Genomic DNA, 21,718 nt, shown 5'->3' on the forward strand with positions numbered 1-21,718 from the left:
CAACTAATCATCCACTTTTTCTCACCAACATTTAAATCACTCTTATACCTTTTTCATTGAATTGCTTTACCGCCATGTGTTTATGCCTTTGATTGTAAGTTCTTTGTGATTGCTTGTTCACTGTGTATTTCTCTTGGTGTTTGTCTGTATATCCACCCATTTGTGTTTCTTTCTTTGCGCATGTTTGTATTGATGTGCATTCATCTACCAGTGTGTTTGTCCTCTGTGTACTTGCCACAGTGTTCCTATGTATATGTGTTGATAATTGTGTGTTGCACTGTAACAGTTTTTGTCTGTGTGTGTCTCTTTTGTCTATTAGCTTTCTCCTCATACTTGTAGGTGTGTTGCCTCTGCGTTTATTTTCATGAATCTTTCGTCTTGTGTTTGGGTCTTTTTGTATGTGTAAATGTTTATTTACTTGCATTCGACTGTTTTGTGTCTGTGAGAGTAACCATAGTTGTTTATTCCGTGGGTGCATTTGTTCCAGTTTATGTTTTTGTCTCCCTGTGCAAGTTTGTGTGTTCATTTCTTACTGCTGTCCTCTGTTGTCCGCTGTGTGAGGGGACAGGCCCTGTGTGTGTGTGTGTGTTTAGACAAGTTTGAATCCGTGTGCTTTTGTATTTGTCCCTGTTGGTATATATCTTTGTGTGTGTCTTTGTTTTGTTATTGTTTCGCGCGTGCTTGTCATGAGTATAGCTATTGCTCTGGGTCTTTCTGAGTGTCTGCTCTTTGCATAATGCTGTGATTACCCGTGCGACTGCGGGCATGCCCGCGTGACTCCTCACACAGAGACAGCTGAGCCCAGACCTGCTGAGAAGGGAGGGGCCCCGCATGTCTCAGCGGTCTAAAGGGATGCTCTGCTCACAAAGACCAGGGACAAAAAAACTTTACCATGAGCCTCAGAGCAACAGGTGACGAATTCTGAGCCGGCTGCTTCGACTCGTCTCTTCCACAGCCTGGGAAACCCGCTGCCTTCAAACCGGGTGAGACAGAGACAACCTGGCATCCTTTCTCCTTTCCTCATGCCTGCTTCAACGCGCGTCTGTCTGTCCGTTTTTATCCTGCATGTGTCTACGTATCCGTCTGCACATCTCCCTGTTTGTCTGAACATCATCCTGTTTGTTTCGACTTCTCTTTGTCGAGCATCACCTTGTCAATCTGCCTCCGCATCCTTTTGTTTGTCTGTCTGGCATTCAGCCATTCTCTTGCCTGTCTCCCCCATCACATTCTGTCTGCTCGTCTCGCATCCCTCACACTTCTCCTTGCTGCCTGCTCCTCCTCAAGAGTCCTATTGTCTGCCTGCTCCTGTCTTTGTTGGAGAGGCGTTGAATAGTTTCTCTGGCGAGGTGAGGGTGGGTGTAGGGAAGCGAGTGTGTGGGGGTTAAGGTGGCGGACGCATTGGTGCTCTACAGAAGGCAGCAGGGGGAGTTCAGCTTTCGGTGTCTTTCATGGTTAAGGAGCGCGGAGCTGACACGCTTCACACTTCTAGGCGCTCTCACAGTCTAGGTTTAGTCTTTTCATTCGGGGGTTTGTAGTCCCGGGTTAATTAGAGATACAGAACTACCAGTTCCAGAATACAAAGAAAGATCGTGGTCTGGGTGACTAGATGAGCTGCCCACGCGTGGACGTGGCCACTTGATTGCTGTGGTGACGGGGATATATCATAATAATCCATATTTGTAATCCGCACCCATGCAATAGTGACCAGTGCAGTGTCTCTGCGTGTAGGATGGGGAGTGGCGGATTTATAGTGGTTTGTGCGCGTTTTCTGAAGGAGAAGGCAGCACGTGGGTTTACAGTGCTGAAGACGTGCGTTTCTGAGAAAGTAATATGTGAGTTGGTGGTGCCCCCTGCCATGGTATGGTGCCTCTGAGGCGTGACGCAGTGGTCTGTGGGCGAGTACCCGCGTGTGTGGAAAGGGCACAGAGGTAAGAGTTACATTTGGAGAGGGAAAAGTGAGGAAGGGACAAAAAGGAGAGAAAAGACTGGGGGTCTAATGGACAAGGGAAAGGCAAAGAGGAGGGCAAGTAGAGGCAGAGAAAGAGAAAAGAAACAAAACACTAGCGTGACACTGAGAGCGCCATGGAACATTGAGAGGAAAGGATAAACGTGAGGCAAGAGTGACATAAAGAGATGGACGGGTGCGAGGGGGTGAATGAGAAGAGTGAAGGGTGGAAGAGGGGCGTTGAGGGAGAGAGCTGAGAGGACAGGAGGGGGGTAGAGAGGCAAAATGACAAAGAGGCGCGCGGCAGCACAGCGAGAGGGAAGGAAGCAGGGAAGAGAAGGGTAAGTGACGGATAGGAAGAGATAAGGTGTCATTGTATTGTGTCATTCACGTAGCGCTTCATATACCGCACAGGGCGTGGAAGCGCATTTTCAGACGGGAAGCATGCTACACAGCGAGCGATGGGGGTGAATAGTTGTGATCCTATGTGGGAAGTGTGTTTTTTTGTCGTTTGTGACAGATCAGAGGGGTCTGAGGACGCAGGACGTAGAGTGTGATGAAGGAGGTGGTGGAAGATAGATTGCTGTGGGATAGGGGTGTATTTTGGGCCGGTAGCCGCGGTTAGCCCTGCGGTCCCTTAGTATGACGGTTTCAGTTAAGTTTTCTGGAGAGGTGCATGAGTGCACAGGGAGAAGAAGGAGACGACCAGTTTATTATAAGGTCCCAAGTAGAGCAAGAGACCGAGTGATGGACACGAGATAGAGTTACAGGCAAAAGTGAAACAGATAGGAACACCGGGAGAGAGAAAGGCACAGAGATTGATTGAGAAGGGGGCACAGAGAGCACAGGATCTAGGAGTGGTGGATACAGGCAAAGGGGGATGGGAGGGATGGGTACAGGGAAAAGGAAATGCACAGAGTAGTGATATGTAAGGGAACAAGGAGAACAAAGATACAGAGTAGTGACATGTACTTGCATAGTGAGAAAAAGACAAAGGAGTGATATGTAAGAGCACAGGGAAAGGCAAAGACACATTGGAGTGATATATAAGAGCACAGGGAAAGGCAAAGACACATTGGAGTGATATGTAAGAGCACAGGGAAAGGCAAAGACACATTGGAGTGATATGTAAGAGCACAGGGAAAGGCAAAGACACATTGGAGTGATATGTAAGAGCACAGGGAGAGCAAAGACACATTGGAGTGATATGTAAGAGCACAGGGAGAGCAAAGAGGACTGCAACGGTGGAAGAAACCCTAGGGAGAAGACGTGGAAGGGGAAAGTGGAATAAGGGAGCGAGAGAGAGCGCGAGAGCGAGAGAGAGAGAGAAAGACAGGGGAGCAACAAAGACAAGAGTTATGAAGTGCAGAAAAACAGAATCATGTAGGAGCACAGATGGGGGTCAAAGTGAGAAATGTATGGGATGCAAGGAGAATAAGAAGAGGATGATAAGGATCCAAAAAAGAGATGGGATAAGCTTGGGCGGTCTGAGATGGAGCAATGGATGGAGAGGGCTATAGGGGCAAAAAGAGAGAGACAGACAAAGGTGAGTTAGAAGGATACCAAGAAATGCATTAGGACACACAGAGAGGAAATGTACAGTGGAGTAGTCAGAAATGGCACAGGGGCATGGAAAGATGCAGAGGAGATATAGATAAGGACATGAGAAAAAGAAGAGAAGGTTGTGACAAAGAAGAAAGAAAAGAGGGGGGAGAACATATGGGGAGTTGTTTGCTTAGTTGATGTCTTTAGCACTTAAACCTTAACTCCTTCCCCGCTCATGACGGAACCACTCCATCATGAGCCACGGTTGCGCTGTGCTCATGACGGAGTGGTTCCGTCATGCTGCGGCCGTTGGCGGCCGCTCCGCCCACGCGGCGCTAATTCCCCGCCTGTGCGGGCGATTAGCGCAGTGGGCGGAGACGTGACGGAACCACTCCGTCATGAGCACAGCTCAACCGTGGCTCGTGACGGAGTGGTTCCGTCACGAGCACAGCGCCACCGCACCTGCCCCCAAACCCCCACAGCGCTGTGGCGGAATACCTGCCGTGGCGAAGGGGTTAAAGGGCACCCAGGACTACTAAGCTTTATAGTGGAGTACTGACTGTGTTGCACCAATGACTTGGCTCTATGGGGAGTTACTGGCGTTTCTAAGTCTCCCTTCCAATGCAATGGGCGGTAGACAAGTAAAGCCTGCCTCCCATGTTGTAGATGTCAGCGTGTGGGAGCAAAAGCCGAAAATAGGTTGATGCTTGCACACAACATGTATGATAACCTGGATTTGTGAAGTTGCATGCTTTAGAAAACATGTGAACATTGTTCTGATCCCTAATGCAACCATTGATGTTTTCTTAGACTTGTCGATTAACTTTCGATAGTTCTGTTGCTTTTTGCTCCAGGCATATGTAGTACAATTTACGTTTTGTGAGTCTCATATAGATATGACTATACACAAATATAAACTAAGCTCACACAACTGCAAGATACTCCAGCTGCAAAGAAGAGCTTACTATTCTAAACAAACACAATTTACATCCCCTGGTCCTCTCAACTTCATTTACATGCTATTGCATAGTCAATTGGGGTCACAGACACAATCAGGATCTAAGATCTTGTCAGGGCCACTGAAATGATGCGATTCTGCGTCTGTTCATAATTATGGACTTGAGGCATGTGTCACATTATCTATCACATGCTGCATAATTTGCGGATTGTAACAAAAAAAAGTTCTAGTGCAAATATGTCAAAACTTACTACACTTGCAGCCGTGTTGCCAGGCAGTGAAAGCTCTTTGAAAGGTTGAGTGGTAAACACTCAGTTGGTTATTGCTGCATTTTTATGTTGAACTGATATCAATTAGGTGAAACATTTGGACAGGCAGTGATAACATGTGTAAAAAGAACCAAATAATTAAGAATGACTATCAAAAAATGTGCTGCATTATGTCGCATAATTTGAGCTTTCTTGCTGCATAATTTAGTTAACCATGCAGCATAGTTTGGCGCTCATCCCCTGTTGCATAATAAAAGTGGCTCTGACAAGGGGTAGGCGGAACTCACAGAGTTTCACTGGGGAGTTATATAAAAACTCAGTGAGATTCCATGGAGTTCCACGAGTTGGTGGAAATCAGTACGTCGTGCTGATTTTTAGCAGCAGGGCCCTGTTCCGTGCTGTAAAATCAGTGAGAATGGCACCATGAGGCACACCAGAGGGCCTCTCGAGTACATTTTCTACTCGAGAGGCAGTTTTCTCAATGCATATGGTTGCAACATGCTGCAACAGCCCGCATTGAGAAATCTCGCTGGGAGGGATTCTAGCACCCGAAAATCATGCTAGTGGATGCAAATTCTTGCTCGTGTTCGACAACTTAATGCTGGTGAGCCTCATGTGAGAAAAAACTCTACCACGCGGAGGGTGGTGGAGTTTTCCCGGGAGTCCTCGTTTCATGGGGAACTCAAAGTGGTCAACACTCTGCAAACTCCACCAGCAGAGCAGAGTTATTTGCTCACTTCGAACACTGACTTTGGTTAGCATTGAAAGCATTAAGGACATGTTTGCCACGTTAGTGCTGTGGTAGGAAGAGACCAGGAGGCTTCAGACGTTTGTAGCCTGAAACATCTTTCATTCTTAAATTTAGCCTATCTCAGTTTGTTTTTAAAATACTTTAACAGAGAATTGCCCTACTGTGGTGCACGAGGAGCTGATCCACCACAGATGTTTGGGACAGTCTTTGATTATTCCAACAACGCTCATCGTTCACCAACACTGGGCCATTCTCTTTTAATGCAAGAATTATCATAGCCCTACTGGCCCATTGGTTATAACTTAGGGCGAGAAAGCAAAAGACACACAATGGATGGACGGAATGCAGAACAAATCAAAACATACACCCCCAGTCAAGAGATCTGGGTTAAATCCATCATTCTTTTGCTCACCATGTCCCCCCAGTTTAGACCTAGCCATATGCAAATCAGTCTTGACACTGTGCCTCATGGGAACAGTCCAGCCCGAACTGCCACGCCGAGTCCTCCCTGGACCGGAAACAAGCATCCTAGGACCGATTTTGGGGTTTCACCCCTCTTCAGCCAGGATAGCTTGATTCCAGTGGCACAGTGGTCCTAGGATGCTTGTTTCCAGTCCAGGGAGGACCTGGCTTGGCAGTTTGGGCTGGACTGTTCCCATGAGGTACAGGGTCAAGACTGATTTGCATATGGTTGGGTTCAAACTTGAATGGCATGGTGAGCAAAAAAAGATGGATTTAGGCCCAGATCTCTGTGTTGGAGTGAATGTATGACATTGTTCTGCATTCTGTCCATCAACTGTTGTTTTTGCATTGGTTATAACTATGATTGTGTGTCATCAGATTTGGTAAAAATCCCAAACCAAGAGTCTTCCGTGGGAGTTGGATGCACATGTGAAATCAAGAATACTAGCAAAAGTGAACCAAGTCTGTAGTGGTGAAACACTTTGGAGAGGCATGCTTGCTCATGTAATATTGAAAAAAGTAACATAGTTACTGTTTCTGATCGAGAGGGTTCACTGATCTAGATTGTCTTTCTTGTTGTACTCAGTGATATTAGTTACAAATGCAGCAATAGGGCCTGATTTTGATACTGGCCGATGGGTTACTCCGTCACAATGGGTTCCGTCCGCCGAAATATAAATCCCACAATATCCTATGGAATTTAGATTTCAGTGGATGGGATACACCTCATTGTTGTGATGGAGTAACCCATCCGTCAATATCTAAATGAGGCCCTTTGTGTCTAAAAACTCATATGCAGCACCTGTCATTCAACTGATTTTAGTAGGGCTGGTAGTGACCTACGTCCGTCATCTCTTTATATAATGACTCTTTCCCAGTATGACATTGGCTACAAAGTTCTACTTAGTTTGTGTTTCTACAAAGAACCTTGACAAAGTACGGGATGCTCAATTGAAGCCATGAGTTGTAAAGCCCATTTAAGACCCGCCATGGGATTTTTGCTCACTGTAGATGTTAAAATCATGCACCGTTTCCAAATGTCCCCATCCACTCTCTCTTAAGTGTGAAGTTTCTTGAAGCTACAGATTGTTTTGCTCACTGTAAATCTGTAAATCTCACTAAGGAGGGATTGTACTGTGGGGAGGAAAGGAGGATTCCAGCCAGAAGTAAAGGAAGAAGAAAAGTGGAAAAGGATGACATAGAAAGGAGAAAAGATGATGCAGAGAGGGAAGGCAAAAGAGGGAGGGGAGAAAGATAGACAGAATAGATACAATTGTACTCTGGAATATCGATTACAAGAATTTCATGGCACAGTAATATCATGGAAAAAATATTGATTGAAAAAATATCGAAAGGTAAGTGCACATAGCCATGTTTAGATTTACTATTGTTAACCCCATATCTATGTACCTTAAAGATATTTATACATATATATTCACTGAAAAAAATCAAAGGTTAAAGGATGTTCTAGTTAGGCTCAGATTTCACTTGACAAAACCAGAGAAATTCAGCAGTTATAGTTACCTGAGCTAACTATAACTTACATCCCTGCAATGCACTGCTTATGACTTCACATATTAAATCACTCATTGCATGGTCAGTGATATCACGGATGACATCACTGATGACATCTCAAATGAAATCACTGATGACACCACTGATGACATTCTAAAAGTTTCTGAGTGTTACACGTATATACTATGGTATCACAAATGTTCAATTAGTTTTCTTTGTGTACTACTAATGAGTGATTCTATTTTAAAACATATTATGTGAGTATCTGCGTAACTGTGTATCCCTATGTGAGAGTGGATATGTGTTGGCCGTTTGGATGAACAAGTGGGTGTGTGAGTGTCTGTAGGGGTGAGTGAGTGGGTGTGTAAGTAGCGCTTGGATGAGTGAGTGGGTATGTGAGACACTATATAGATGAGTGAGTGGCTTTATGAGTGGCTGAGTGGCTGTATGGGTGATTTAGTGGGTGTGTAAGTGGTTGTAAATGGTGAATGAGAGGGTGCATGTGTGGCTGTATGGGTGAGTGAGCCAGTGTGTGAGGGGCTATAATTGGTTAATGAGAGAGTGCATGAGTGGCTGTATGCATGAGTGAGCACTTGCATGAATGTCTGTATGGGTGAGTGTGAGCGTGCATCAGTGGCTGTATGGGTGTGTGATTGAGTGTATGGGTGAGTCAGTGGGTGTGTGAGTGGATGTATAGGTGAGTGACTGTGTGTGTGAGTGCCTGTATAGGTGAGTAAGTAGGTGTGAGAGAAGCTCTATGGGAGACTATGTGGTTGTCTCAGTGACTGCTTAGGTGACTGAGTACACATTTTAGTATCTCGATGAGTAAGTGAGTTGGTGTGTGATTGTCTGCGTGAGTGACTGGTTGTGTGAGTGCCTGTATGAGTCACTGAGTGGATGGCTATATGGATAAGTGAGTGAATGCATGAGTATTTATATGAGTTTGTGAATGGGTTTGTGAGTAGTTGTGCGTGAGTGACTGGTTGTGTGAGTGCCTGTATGAGTCACTGAGTGGATGGCTATATGGATAAGTGAGTGAATGCATGAGTATTTATATGAGTTTGTGAATGGGTTTGTGAGTAGTTGTGTGGGTGTGTGAGTGGGAATTTGACATGTTGCATGGAGGTGTGAGTGGGTGTTTGAGTGGTTCTGTGGGTGATCTGAAATAGTGATGTCATCAGTGATGTCATCAGTGATGTCATTTGAGATGTCATCAGTGATATCATCAGTGTAATATGTGAGGAAATGAGCAGTGCATTGCAAGGGTGTACGTTATAGTTAGCTCAGGTAACTATAACTGCTGAATTTCATTGGTTTTGTACGAGTGAAATCTGAACCTAACTATAATGTCCCTCTAACATTTGGTCATGTTTAGAGACATCACTGATGACATCTCAAATGACGTTACTGATTACATCATCCGGTGACTGTGAGTGTTTTAAAAACGTTTTTGAGTGTTGTTAGAATCCGGGGTCTCTGGTTGTCGCAGGTATGCACTTACGACAAGCAGGGACCCTTTCCTCTACGTCAGGGCAAAGGATTACTCTTGAAAAATAACCCCTGCTCACCCTCTAGGTAATGTGGCGCGAGCAGTCAGGCTAGATTCCAGAGGGCATGAGGCTAAGCATTTAGGGCGTCCCAGAATAACCACCAACCCACCACACAGAGACACAAGACTGTATTTATCAAAAATAAAGCTCTTTATAGGTAGACTCTTCAAGCAAGCTTCAAAATACAATCCTTAACTTTCAAAGAGAGTTCCAGTTACTTGTATGCAATGTTCCAGGAGGCCACAGTTCTCAAAAGGGCAAAATTAGGTGCAATTTCTGCTTCTTTGGGGTCCGTGCGCACCGTAGCGCTGTCGGCACGCTTCGTACCGGCGTCGGTGCGCGTCCTACCGGCTTCGGTACGCTTCGTACACCACAAGTACGATTCCTTCTTCGCCTCACACTTCCCGCGTGAGCAAGCGTACGGAGATCTTAACCGTACGGGCCGTACAGTTGCAAGTACGCTCCGTACGGGTTGGGTACGAATCCTTCTAAGCCTCACGCTTCCCGTGTGAGCAGCGTACGGGGACGGTGGCGTACTGTGCAGTACGGACCGTATAGCGGAGGGTACGCTTCGTACAGGGGCGTCCGGAGTGCACAGTACCTTATTCTTTACGGGGAGTTCGAGGCGGCCTCGGCAGTCTTCAGAGGGGCGTCCCGCGTCCCGCATCGCGTTGCAGTCCTGCTTGACCGGGAACAACTGTGCTTGGTGGGGCCCCTCGGGACTTCACGGCACACCTCGAGGTGGGTGGAAGGAGGGGTGGCTCCGGGGTGATTTCAGCGGCGCAGCGCTCTCGGCATCAACCAGACGTGGCGAACTTGCGTGTCGTCGATCCTCGCAGTGGTCTCTACGGCTCGGGGTCGCAGAGGCTCGGGGCTTGGAATCAGACAGTCTTTCCTTACGGTGCGAGCTCCGGCTCGAGGGGGCAGCAGTTCACTAGCAAGCCCTTGGAGATTGTTCACAAAGCACAAGTTGATTCAAAAGTCTTTCTCAGTCTTTTCCTCTCCTTCTTGCAGCAAGGCACCCACCACAGGCCAGTCTCTCAGGCTTAGAGACAGTAGTCCTCCATGTAGCTTTCCCAGGTCCTCCTCTTCAGGCAGAGTTTCTTCTTGGCGTAAACAGGATCTGATTTCTTAGGAGCAGGGCTCCTTATTTTATACAGAGTTTCTTTTGTTCTTTGTGGCCAGGGGGCCTGTGCCTGGCTCAGTCCGGTTTTGGAGCACTTTGTTGTGGTGACTCTGCTCTTTCCTTTCAGTGCACAGGGCAGAGACATCAGCCGCTCCACAGGGGGCGAAGCCAGCATTGTGGTGGCAGAGCACAGGTCTATTCAGAGTCAAGGTGTACTCCTCCCACCCATCCTGGTGTAATCTCTCTACCCACCACCTGGCAGCCAGCCTGTCTCCTGGAATTCCCCAGCCCTGCCCCTCACTGAACCTAGGCAGCACACACACACAGCAGAGGTGGACTGAAATGGCTTAGGCAACAAATACTATCTTTCTAAAAGTAGTATTTACAAACACAGGATATTAAAATAAACTTTACTAAAAGAAGTATTTTATTATTCTGAGTTCAGGCATACTAAACTTGACTTTCTACCATGCTCTCTGAGTCCGCTGGGATTATAGAGTGTAATAATTCCAGCAGCCCATTCTGGCCTATGGAGAGCAGACAGCCTTTCAATAGTGAAAAACGAAAATGGCTGTAATTCCCTATTAGGACATGCCACACACATCAGGGCATGTCCTACCTTATGCCTACAATGCACCCTGCCCTTGGGCCTACCATAGGGGTGACTAAATGTAGTTAAGGGAAGGTTTAGGGACTGGCAAGTAGGTGCACTTGCGCAGTCAGCATGACAGTACCAGACTGCACGCAGGTTCTGCAATGGCAGACCTTAGACAGATTTTACTAGGCCACTTCTGTGGGTGGCACAACCAGTGCTGCAAGCCCACCAGCAGCATTTGTATTTACAAGCCCTGGCACTCCTGGTGCACTTTACTAGGGGCTGATAGTAAACCAAATAAGCCAAATATGGACACCAATGAATGTATACACTTTTCATAGGGAGCACTTGCACTGTGGCACTGATTGGCAGTGGCACAGTGCCCTGAGAAGCTAACACCAACAAAACACATGAGGCACATCAGCAAAAAGTGGAAGGGAAACTCACACCAAAGGGCCAGGTCTAACACATGTCCCCTCCAGCTGAAATGTGGGGGGAATTTCCCTACCCCAGGGAGTTCCTCTTCACTAAGGCGGAAAAACCTGGACAGACCGTCAGCATTGGCGTGATCTGTGCCAGGGCGATGTTCCACCGTAAAGTCCATACCCTGTAGGGAGATGGACCACCTCAACAGTTTTGGGTTCTCACCCCTCATTTGCATCAACCATCTGAGGGGCCTGTGGTCGATCTGAACCCGGAAGTGAGACCCAAACAAGTAGGGTCTTAGCTTCTTCAGCGCCCAGACCACAGCAAATGCTTCTTGCTCGATTGCACTCCACCTTTGCTCCAGTGGAAGTAACCTCCTACTAATGAAGGCTACAGGTTGGTCCCAGCCCTCCTCCGTTATCTGTGAGGGAACAGCCCCTACACCATGCTCTGATGCGTCTGTCTTCACTAGGAATTCTTTGGAGAAGTCAGGAGCCAAGAGCACGGGCGCGGTGCACATGGCAGTCTTCAGGGTGTCAAAAGCCTTCCGACAGGTGTCAGTCCAGATCACTTTCCTGGGCTGCTTCTTCGAAGTCAGCTCTGTCAAGGGAGCAACAATGCTGCCATACCCCTTGACAAACCTCCTGTAGTACCCTGTGAGTTCTAAAAAGGCCCTCACCTCTGTCTGGGTCTTTGGGGGGTCCCCAGCCAGGATGGTTTCAATCTTGGGTTGAAGGGGCCCACTTGGTGTCCCAAGTACACCACGGAACCCTGCCCGATCTGACACTTGCTTGCCTTGATCGTGAGGCCTGCCTTGCACAGTGCCATCAATACTTCCCAGAGGTGGTGCAGGTGTTCTTTCCATGTGCCACTGAACACTGCGATGTCATCTAGGTAGACGGCGCTGAACTCGGTCAGCCCAGCCAACACCTGGTTGACCAACCTCTGGAAGGTGGCAGGGGCATTCTTCATCCCAAATGGCATAACCCGGAACTGGAAATGCCCATCTGGTGTGGAGAATGCGGACCTCTCTTTGGCCCCATCAGTCAAGGCGATCTGCCAGTACCCAGACGTCAAATCAAACGTGCTGAGATACCGGGCAGCCCCTAACCGATCGATGAGCTCATCAGCTCTGGGGCAGGGGTGCACGTCAGTCTTGGTGACTTAGTTGAGTCCTCTGTAATCCACACAGAACCGGAGTTCGGGTGTGGCACCCGGCGCTGCAGCCTTTGGGACCAAGACCACTGGGCTGGCCCAAGGACTGCTGGAGGACTCAACCACCCCTAGAGCAAGCATCTTTGAGACCTCCTCTTTGATGCAGGCTCTGACCCTGTCAGTTACTCTGTAAGCCTTGTGCTTCACAGGTAAGCTGTCTCCTGTGTCCACATCATGGACGCACCATTCTGTGACACCAAGAACTAGGGAGAACAGGTCAGGAAACTGCCCCAGCAGCTGGCGGCAGTCATCCTGTTGCTCAGGGGTTAGGGTGGGTGAGAGGTTAACTCCATCCACTGACCCGTCTCGCTCTGAGGCTACCAGGAGGTCAGGAAGAGGCTCGGAATCCTCTTCCGCCCCATCATCTGTGGCCAAGAGCATGCCCACTTCGGACCTCTCCAAATGGGGCTTTAGTCGATTGACATGTAGGACCCTCAAGGGGTTCCTGGGAGACTGCAAGTCCACCAAATAGGTGACAGAACTCTTGCGCTCCACAATCTCAAAGGGCCCGGTCCACTTGTCTTGGAGTGCACAAGGCTCCACAGGGGCCAGGACCCATACCTTTTGTCCAGGTTGAAGCTCAACCAGAGTGGCATTCTGGTCGTACCACCGCTTCATTTCCTCCTGGCTGGCTTCAACATTTGCCTCAGCAAGTTGCCTGAAATGCCTAGTCTGGTTCCTGAAGGCCAGCATGTAACTGTATACATTCTGGGGAGGTTTCCTGGGAGATTGCTCCCAGCCTTCCTTGACCAGCCTGAGAGGTCCCCGTACTGGGTGGCCATACAGATATTCAAAGGGACTGAACCCTAGAGACTTCTGTGGCACCTCACTGTACGCAAAGAGAAGGCATGGTAAGAGGACGCCCCACTTACTCCTCATGGGTTCCTCAAGACCCATAATCATGCCCTTTAGGGTTCGGTTGAATCTCTCAACCAACCCGTTTCCTTGGAGATGGTAAGGGGTGGTGAATTTGTAGGTTACACCACACTCTTGCCAAAGGGATTTCATATATTTTGATATGAAATTGGTGCCCCTGTCAGACACCATCTCTAGAGAGAATCCCACTCGTGAGAAAATTCCCATCAGTGCCCGTCGCACCACGGGGGCCGTCACTGTCCTCAGAGGGATGGCTTCAGGGTACCGGGTGGCATGGTCCACCAAGACCAGGATGAACCTGTTGCCCATGGCTGTCTTGGGGTCCAGTGGCCCCACAATGTCAATCCCCACTCGCTGGAATGGGGTACTGACCACAGGGAAAGGTTAAAGTGGAGCCTTTTGCTTCCTTCCACTCTTACCACTTGCCTGGCAAGTCTGGCAGGTCCTACAATGAGCATCTGAGCTCTTGTGCATTTGAGGCCAATAAAAGTGGGTGACAAGCCTCTCATAGGTCTTGTCCTGCCCCAAATGCCCTGCTAATGGCACATCGTGAGCCAGCCCCAGTAGGAAGGCTCTGAACTTCTGGGGTACCACCAGCGCACGGGCTGACCCAGGTTCAGCAACCTTAGGCTCTGAGTACAGGAGGTCATTCTCCCAGTAGATGAAATGTGTACCAGACTGATCACCATTGGCCTGGGCTGCAGCCTGCTGCCGCATACCCACGAGAGAGGGGCACTCTTTCTGCTCCCTGCAGAATTCCTCCCTGGAGGGGCCTCCTTATTGCTGGCAATGGGTCAGCTCAGCCAGGACCCCCAGTTCGGCTATCTGTTCCCCGGTAGGCTCCAGGGCATCCCCCTCAAGGTCTGCTTCCTCCTGGGCCGTGGGAACTTTAAGGGCTGGTTTCCCGCGCCTCCTGCGCCCTCTCCCTAAGGCCGGTTCCTGGGCCTCTCCCTCAGGCTCCAGGATCTCCTGAACACCCCTACTGGCTGCCATCGACCGGGTGGTCACGCACGCCCAGTCAGGTAAACCCACCATCCGCAGGTGAGCTGTCTTCTCCACCTTTTCCCAAGGGGAGCTCTCCAAATTATTCCCTAGGAGACAGTCTACAGGCATGGCATTTCTCACAGCGACTTGCAGAGTACCAGAGACCCCCCCACTCAAAAGGAACTTGAGCCATTGGACAATGGCTCGCTGTGTTGTCAGCATTGACAACCCGACAATAGGCATGGGGTACAACCTGCTCTTGATATACCAGGTGCTGCCGCACTGCAGTCACACTGGCGCCTGTGCCTCGAAGAGCCTTTACCTTCCTCCCATTGACGGTCACCACTTGCCCATATTTCTTAGTGTTGGAGGGCAAGTAGGTTTCAGGGACCATTTCACTGTCTCCCAATGAGACTAGGGTCAGCTGGACGGGGTCCCACACACCTTCGACTTCTATCTCCTCCCCAAAGGCTACTGTAGCCATCTGCTTGGGTAGAGCACCAGTGAGTGCTGGTTTCACATACTAGCGACACTTGGGATCACTGGCAAAGTGACCCAGTTCACCAAATTTATAAAATTGAGGGTGCTCCTTGGGAACAGGTTTAACTGTCGGGGCCCCGGTCTGCTTCGGGGGTGGGGGAGGCTGAGAACCTTTCTGCTGGCTCCCTTGGGTATTACTTTGGGGGCCTTTTGGGAACCCTTTCTGTTTTCCCCTGTCCCCCCCCCACTCTTCTGCTGGGGACCCTGCCCACCCTTGGCGGAGTCTACCACTTGACCCTTGTGGACCCTGGTGCTGACCCAGCGGTCCGCCTCTTCAGCAAGCTTCCTAGGGTTAGTCAGCTTGCTATCAATCAGGTGTTGGCGTAGCTCAGGAAAACAATTAAGGGACAAGTGCTCCCATGCAATTAAATCAAAGAGACCTTGGTCACTTTGCTACCCTTCACCCAGCCATCCAGTGCTCTGCAGAAAAAGGTTACATACTCCACATACGTACTCCCCGCAATCTTGGTACACCCCCTGAACCTCTGTCTATATAATTCAGGAGTTCGCCCATATCTGGTCATTAAAGCTTCCTTCATGTGGGGGTAAGAGTTATAGACTTCAGAGGGCAAATCTAAGAGTGTGTCCCGCCCCTCAGTGAGGAACCGCCCCCACAACCCCGCTCCCCAATCTCTCTCAGGGACCCGGGGGGAAGACATGGCTACCTCATAGGCCTTGAACCATTGCCCTATGTTGTCATTCTTAAAATACTCTTTCACTACATCTTTTGGTATGTACACCCTTGACTCTACCTGCACCGGCGTTGCGCTGCCACCAGAGGGAGCGTTTTCCAAACTTTTGGCTTTCAGCTCCAGCTCCCTCATTTTCATGTCGTGCTCCATCTGAATTTTTCTTTCTTCCAGAGCCATCTACTTGCTTTCTAGCTCCAATTGGCTTTTAACTTTCAGCTCTGCCAACTTCATTTCATGATCCCTGGTGGCCTGTCTGTCTGCCAGCTCCTCTGGCAACAGGCCTCTGCCAAAACTATGAACGCTCTCTGCTGGTTCCAATGGTACAACTTCCTCAGTTGCACCCCTTGATTCAATCCAGGCTTTCAGTGCCTTGTAGAGATCCGATTTGTTCCTGCATCCTACATGTGGAACCTTAAGCTTCTTGCAGAAGTACTTGCGTTCGACTTTTGTGTAGCTGTCCAGTTTTGACTCATCCCATTCAATTCCTTCTATCTCAGAGGTTTCAGATACTGTTTTCTCTATGCTGTTTGGGCCAGGCATGACTCCAAACACAAGGGATCTTCTTTCTTGGCAAGCAAAAATTAAAAGTCTGTGGCTTAAGCTACTGGAATGTCCTCACTGTGCAATGGCTAGTAATCACTGCGCAGACACCACAAATGCAAATCCGTGATCCTCACCGCTGCCACCAATGTTAGAATCCGGTGTCTCTGGTTGGCGCAGGTATGCACTTGCGACAAGCAGGGACCCTTTCCTCTACGTCAGGGCAAAGGATTACTCTTGAAAAATAACCCCTGCTCACCCTCTAGGTAACGTGGCGCGAGCAGTCAGGCTAGATTCCAGAGGGCATGCGGCTAAGCATTTAGGGCGTCCCACAATAACCACCAACCCACCACACAGAGACACAAGACTGTATTTATCAAAAATAAAGCTCTTTATAGGTAGACTCTTCAAGCAAGCTTCAAAATACAATCCTTAACTTTCAAAGAGAGTTCCAGTTACTTGTATGCAATGTTCCAGGAGGCCACAGTTCTCAAAAGGGCAAAATTAGGTGCAATTTCTGCTTCTTTGGGGTCCGTGCGCACCGTAGCACTGTCGGCACGCTTCGTACCGGCGTCGGTACGCATCGTACCGGCTGCGGTACGCTTTGTACACCACAAGTACGATTCCTTCTTCGCCTCGCGCTTCCCGGGTGAGCAAGGGTACGGAGATCCAAACCATACGGGCCGTACAGTTGCAAGTACGCTCCGTACGGGCTGGGTACGAATCCTTCTAAGCCTCACACTTCCCGCGTGAGCAGCATACGGGGACGGTGTCGTACTGCACAGTACGGAACGTACAGCGGAGGTTACGCTTCGCACAGGGGCGTCCGGAGCGCACAGTACTTTATTCTTTACGGGTAGTTCGAGGCGGCCTCGGCAGTCTTCAGAGGGGCATCCCGCGTCGCGTTGCAGTCCCGCTTGACCGGGGACAACGGTGCTTGGTGGGGCGCCTCGGGACTTCACGGCACACCTCGAGGTGGGTGGAAGGAGGGGCGGCTTGGGGGTGATTTCAGCGGCGCAGCGCTGTCGGCATCAACCAGACGTGGCGAACTTGCATGTAGTCGATCCTCGCAGTGGTCTCTGCGGCTCGGGGTCGCAGAGGCTCGGGGCTTGGAATCAGATAGTCTTTCCTTACGGTGCGAGCTCCGGCTCGAGGGGGCAACAGTTCATTAGCAAGCTGTAATGACAAACCTTAGATCTCCCCTGGACAAAGTAATGTACCGTCACTTTCCCAGGGAGAGAATATCAGTTCCAATTTTATGGAATATAACATATACACAGCACTTCCTAAGGTGGGCAAACTTTCAACACTCCCCCAAAGGCAAGGCAAGAAAACAATAATTTGCGCATCACTTGTGAGGAGAAGCGCCAACTTCCTATAACACAATTACCTGCAGAAGGGAATTCACCCATCCTTCTACAACAGAATACTTGGCCAAGAAGAGTCCACACCTCCTGCTACAAGGAAAAGACAAATTGGTATATCTGGGATGTATTTATTAGTAAATAGCATCACACAGTAAGCCAAATGCACCTAACATAGCAGACTCTAACATATCAATAATATGATTGAACATACAATCAAGGCAAATATATATATGAGAAATATATATGTATGGATATAAGAATCAGAAATAAGAAGGAAAGGAGAGAATCAGTAAAGAATCAAGAGACAGTTAGTAGCAGAGACACCTCACCTAATGCTCCATCACTTCACCCCGCTTTGCTCAAGGGGAGTCCATTGCTTGAACCGGGTGAAGGTCAGAGGTGACACCAGCCTCTACTCCTCCATGACAGCACGTCTGCTCCACGGATGAACTTCCACCGAGCCAGTGTAGACTCCCCTTTTTAATACACATTCAAAACACAGCGAAGCTTCTAGCAAGCCACGCCCCCTAGTTCTCATGAGAGCCAGTACCAGCCTGCTTCAAGGTCAGACCAAGGGTTGATCAGGCCCCTGTTATGACTAAAAGTCAAACCATGTACATTCCTCTGATAAGAACCAGTTCTCTCTAGTCAGTAAAATGCGAAAAACAGCAGGAAAGCAAAACATGCCCTCTTCTTCACAGAAAATGGCTTCAGAGTTAGTTAAGCCATGCACACAAAGGCCCAAAGCAAGATGGAATCAAAAAAGCAAGGAGCACCTATAATTCTCATCCACACAACTTACAAGCACCACTGTGCACACAGAAAAGTTTGAAGCAAGGTAAAGTCAGAAGGCAGAATGACATTAGACCACGTCAAAGCCAATAGGTCAAAGTCATAATTCACCTAACCCAAATAACATTATACACTAAATCCCTCAGTACACAACATTGAGCACATGTGTGCACCATCACCCACAAGACTGCACCTCAACATCCCATACCTTCTATTCTTGGAAAGACTATTCCACTAAAAGGCAGAACACACTTAATTCAGTAAAGAATGGTGGTGGTTGAGGGTCATCATAGGGTGTCAGACCACAAAAGTGGCTGATTCACTACACAAGCCCTTGGAGATTGTTCACAAAGCACAAGTTGATTCAACAGTCTTTCTCAGTCTTTTCCTCTCCTTCTTGCAGCAAGGCACCCACCACAGGTCAGTCTCTCAGGCTTAGAGACAGTAGTCCTCCATGTAGCTTTCCCAGGTCCTCCTCTTCAGGCAGAGTTTCTTCTTGGCGTAAACAGGATCTGATTTCTTAGGAGCAGGGCTCCTTCTTTTCTACAAAGTTTCTTTTGTTCTTTGTGGCCAGGAGGCCTGTGCCTGGCTCAGTCCGGTTTTGGAGCACTTTGTTGTGGTGTCTCTGCTCTTTCCTTTCTGTGCACAGGGCAGAGACATCAGCCGCTCCACCGGGGGCGGAGCCAGCATTGTGGTGGCAGAGCACAGGTCTATTCAGAGTCAAGGTGTACTCCTCCCACCCATCCTGGTGTAATCTCTCTACCCACCACCTGGCAACCAGCCTGTCTCCTGGAATTCCCCAGCCCTGCCCCTCACTGAACCTAGGCAGCACACACACACAGCAGAGGCGGACTGAAACGGCTTAGGCAAGTAAATACTATCTTTCTAAAAGTAGTATTTACAAACACAGGATATTAAAATAAACTTTACTAAAAGAAGTATTTTATTATTCTGAGTTCAGGCATACTAAACTTGACTTTCTACCATGCTCTCTGAGTCCGCTGGGATTATAGAGTGTAATAATTCCAGCAGCCCATTCTGGCCTATGGAGAGCAGGTAGCCTTTCAATAGTGAAAAACGAAAATGGCTGTAATTCACTATTAGGACATGCCACACACATCAGGGCATGTCCTACCTTATGCCTACAATGCACCCTGCCCTTGGGCCTACCATAGGGGTGACTAATATGTAGTTAAGGGAAGGTTTAGGGACTGGCAAGTAGGTGCACTTGCGCAGTCAGCATGACAGTACCAGACTGCACGCAGGTTCTGCAATGGCAGACCTTAGACACATTTTACTAGGCCGCTTCTGTGGGTGGCACAACCAGTGCTGCAAGCCCACCAGCAGCATTTGTATTTACAAGCCCTGGCACTCCTGGTGCACTTTACTAGGGGCTGATAGTAAACCAAATAAGCCAAACATGGACACCAATGAATGTATACACTTTTCATAGGGAGCACTTGCACTGTGGCACTGATTGGCAGTGGCACAGTGCCCTGAGCAGCTAACACCAACAAAACACATGAGGCACATCAGCAAAAAGTGGAAGGGAAACTCACGCCAAAGGGCCAGGTCTAACACGTGTTAAATATACATACAAAGGTGTATTGGTCAGTCAGTGGGTGTATGAGTACCTGCCTGGATGATTCAGTATGTGAGTGACTGACTGTATATGTGAGTGATTATGTGTCTCAGTAAATGTATTGGTGAGTGACTGCTTGTTTGAATGTCTATTTCAGCCTGTCAGTTGGAGTCTAAGTGGCTGTATGGGTGTGAGAGTGGGTATGTGAGTGGCTGTATTAATGAGTGATTGGTTGGCTAAATACCTGCTTGGTTGTCTGTGTGGGTGGGTGTGGGTGGGTTGGACTGCCTGTATGGATGAGCTAGTGGGTGAGTCAGTGGCTGTATGGGTTAGTGAAAGAGTGTGTGAGGGGCTGTACGGATGACTGAGTGTGGGTGAGTGAGTGAGTAAGTGGATGTGTCAGTGGTATATGGGTGAGTAACTGGGTATGTGAAAGGCAGTATAGGTGAGTGATGGGGTATGTGAGTGACTGTATGGGTGAGTGAGTGAATGTGAGAGTGGCTGTATGGTTGAGTGTGTGCTTGTGTCAGTGACTGCATAGGTGAGTGAGTATATGTTAGTCTCTGTATGAGTAAGTGAGTGGGTGTGTATGTATCTGTATGGGTGAGTAAGTAGCTGTGTGATTGACTATATGGGTAAGTGACTAGGTGTTTGCTCAGCTCCATGGGTAACTGACTCAGTGTGTGAGTGGATGCTTGAGTGTATGAGTGGATATGTCAATAGCTGTATTAGTGATCGAGAGGGTGTAAGAGTGGCTGCATGGGTGAGTGAGTGGATGTGTGTGTAGATCTATGAATCAGTGAGTGTGTGTGTGTATGTACTGGTATGGATCTGTGAATGGTTGTGTGGGACTGGGAGTGGGTGTATGAAAGGTTGTATGAGATGCGAGTGGGTGTGTCAGTGTTTCTGTGGATGATATCATCGGTGATGTCATTTGAGATGTCATCAGTAATCAGTAATGTCATTGACCATGTCATGAGTGATGTAAAATGTAAAGACACATGCAGTGCATTGCGGGGGGCACTAGTTGTAGTTAGCTCAGATAACTATAACTGCTATATTTCACTGGCTTTGTATGAGTGAAACCTTAGCCTAACTATAACGTCCCTGTAACCTTTGTTTTTTTCAATGAATTTCTGAGGTTTTCTATTCGATTTCCGAACTATAACATACCTGTAACCTTTGTTTTTTTATTGAATATCTAAGGTTTTTTTAAACGCTAATTCCTAACTATAAGTCTCAGTAACTTTTGGTTCTTTCAGTGAATTTCTATGTTTTTTTTAAGTAGTAGTCGTGTTTGCAAGTGGTGAAGAAAGGGGGGTGGGCCTCGGACCAGCTCTCAGGAATCCCGCTGTGTAGGACTTACAGGAGGTACCAGGAAGGCTTCTTGCTCCCCCAGGTCCCTCAGGAGTAAAGTGGACTTCATCCCCCAACCAGTAGTGCACCAGGAGGTGCGCTTACAGAGTGGTGGAGAAAGAGGGCGGGACCTCCGAAGACCTCTCTGCAACCGCACCTCCTGTCATACTACTATTTGGGGTTTAGTCTACTTTAATCCTGAGGCCCTCAGGAGTAAAGTGGAATTCATTCCCCAACCAGTAGTTTGCCAGGAGGTGCGTTTTCAGAGTGATGGAGAAAGGGGGCGTGGCTTCCAAAGACCTCTCAACAATCCTCTGTGTGGGACTTACTAGACATAACAGGAGGGCTTGTTGGCCCCAAGGACCGTCTGTATCCAAGGGGACTTCATCTCCCAAGGGGGGCGTGGCTTCCAAAGACCTCTCAATAATCCCCCTGTGTGGGACTTATTAGACATAACAGGAGGGCTTGTTGGCCCCCCAAGGACCGTCTGTATCCAAGGGGACTTCATCTCCCAACCAGCAGGGCCCCAGAAGGTGCATTTGCACAGTGGTGGAGAAAGGGGGTGGGCCTCAGCGAGTTGCCATTTTTAAAAACACAGCTTTTCCTTTCTTTTTTTAGGGCTGATTTCTGCC

General features: G+C 48.5%; 1 protein-coding gene across 5 annotated transcripts in view; it reads left to right on the forward strand.

Moving 5' to 3' along the window:
- The first annotated feature begins 845 nt into the window (after window positions 1-845).
- Window positions 846-21,718, forward strand: part of GNG8 (G protein subunit gamma 8) — a 72,444-nt gene continuing 51,571 nt past the window's right edge. For 3 of the 5 annotated variants that reach the window (XM_085627960.1, XM_085627959.1, XM_085627962.1), the window contains exon 1: window positions 846-983. The gene's annotated coding sequence lies outside the window, so the exon portion shown is untranslated. Of the gene's footprint in view, window positions 984-2,246; window positions 2,287-21,718 lie in introns of those variants that run through there. The other 2 variants (XM_085627961.1, XM_085627964.1) reach the window with 2 other exon arrangements.

The sequence above is a fragment of the Triturus cristatus genome, chromosome 9 (assembly GCF_964204655.1).
Source record: "Triturus cristatus chromosome 9, aTriCri1.1, whole genome shotgun sequence".
In the NCBI taxonomy this organism is placed as follows: Eukaryota; Metazoa; Chordata; class Amphibia; order Caudata; family Salamandridae; genus Triturus; species Triturus cristatus.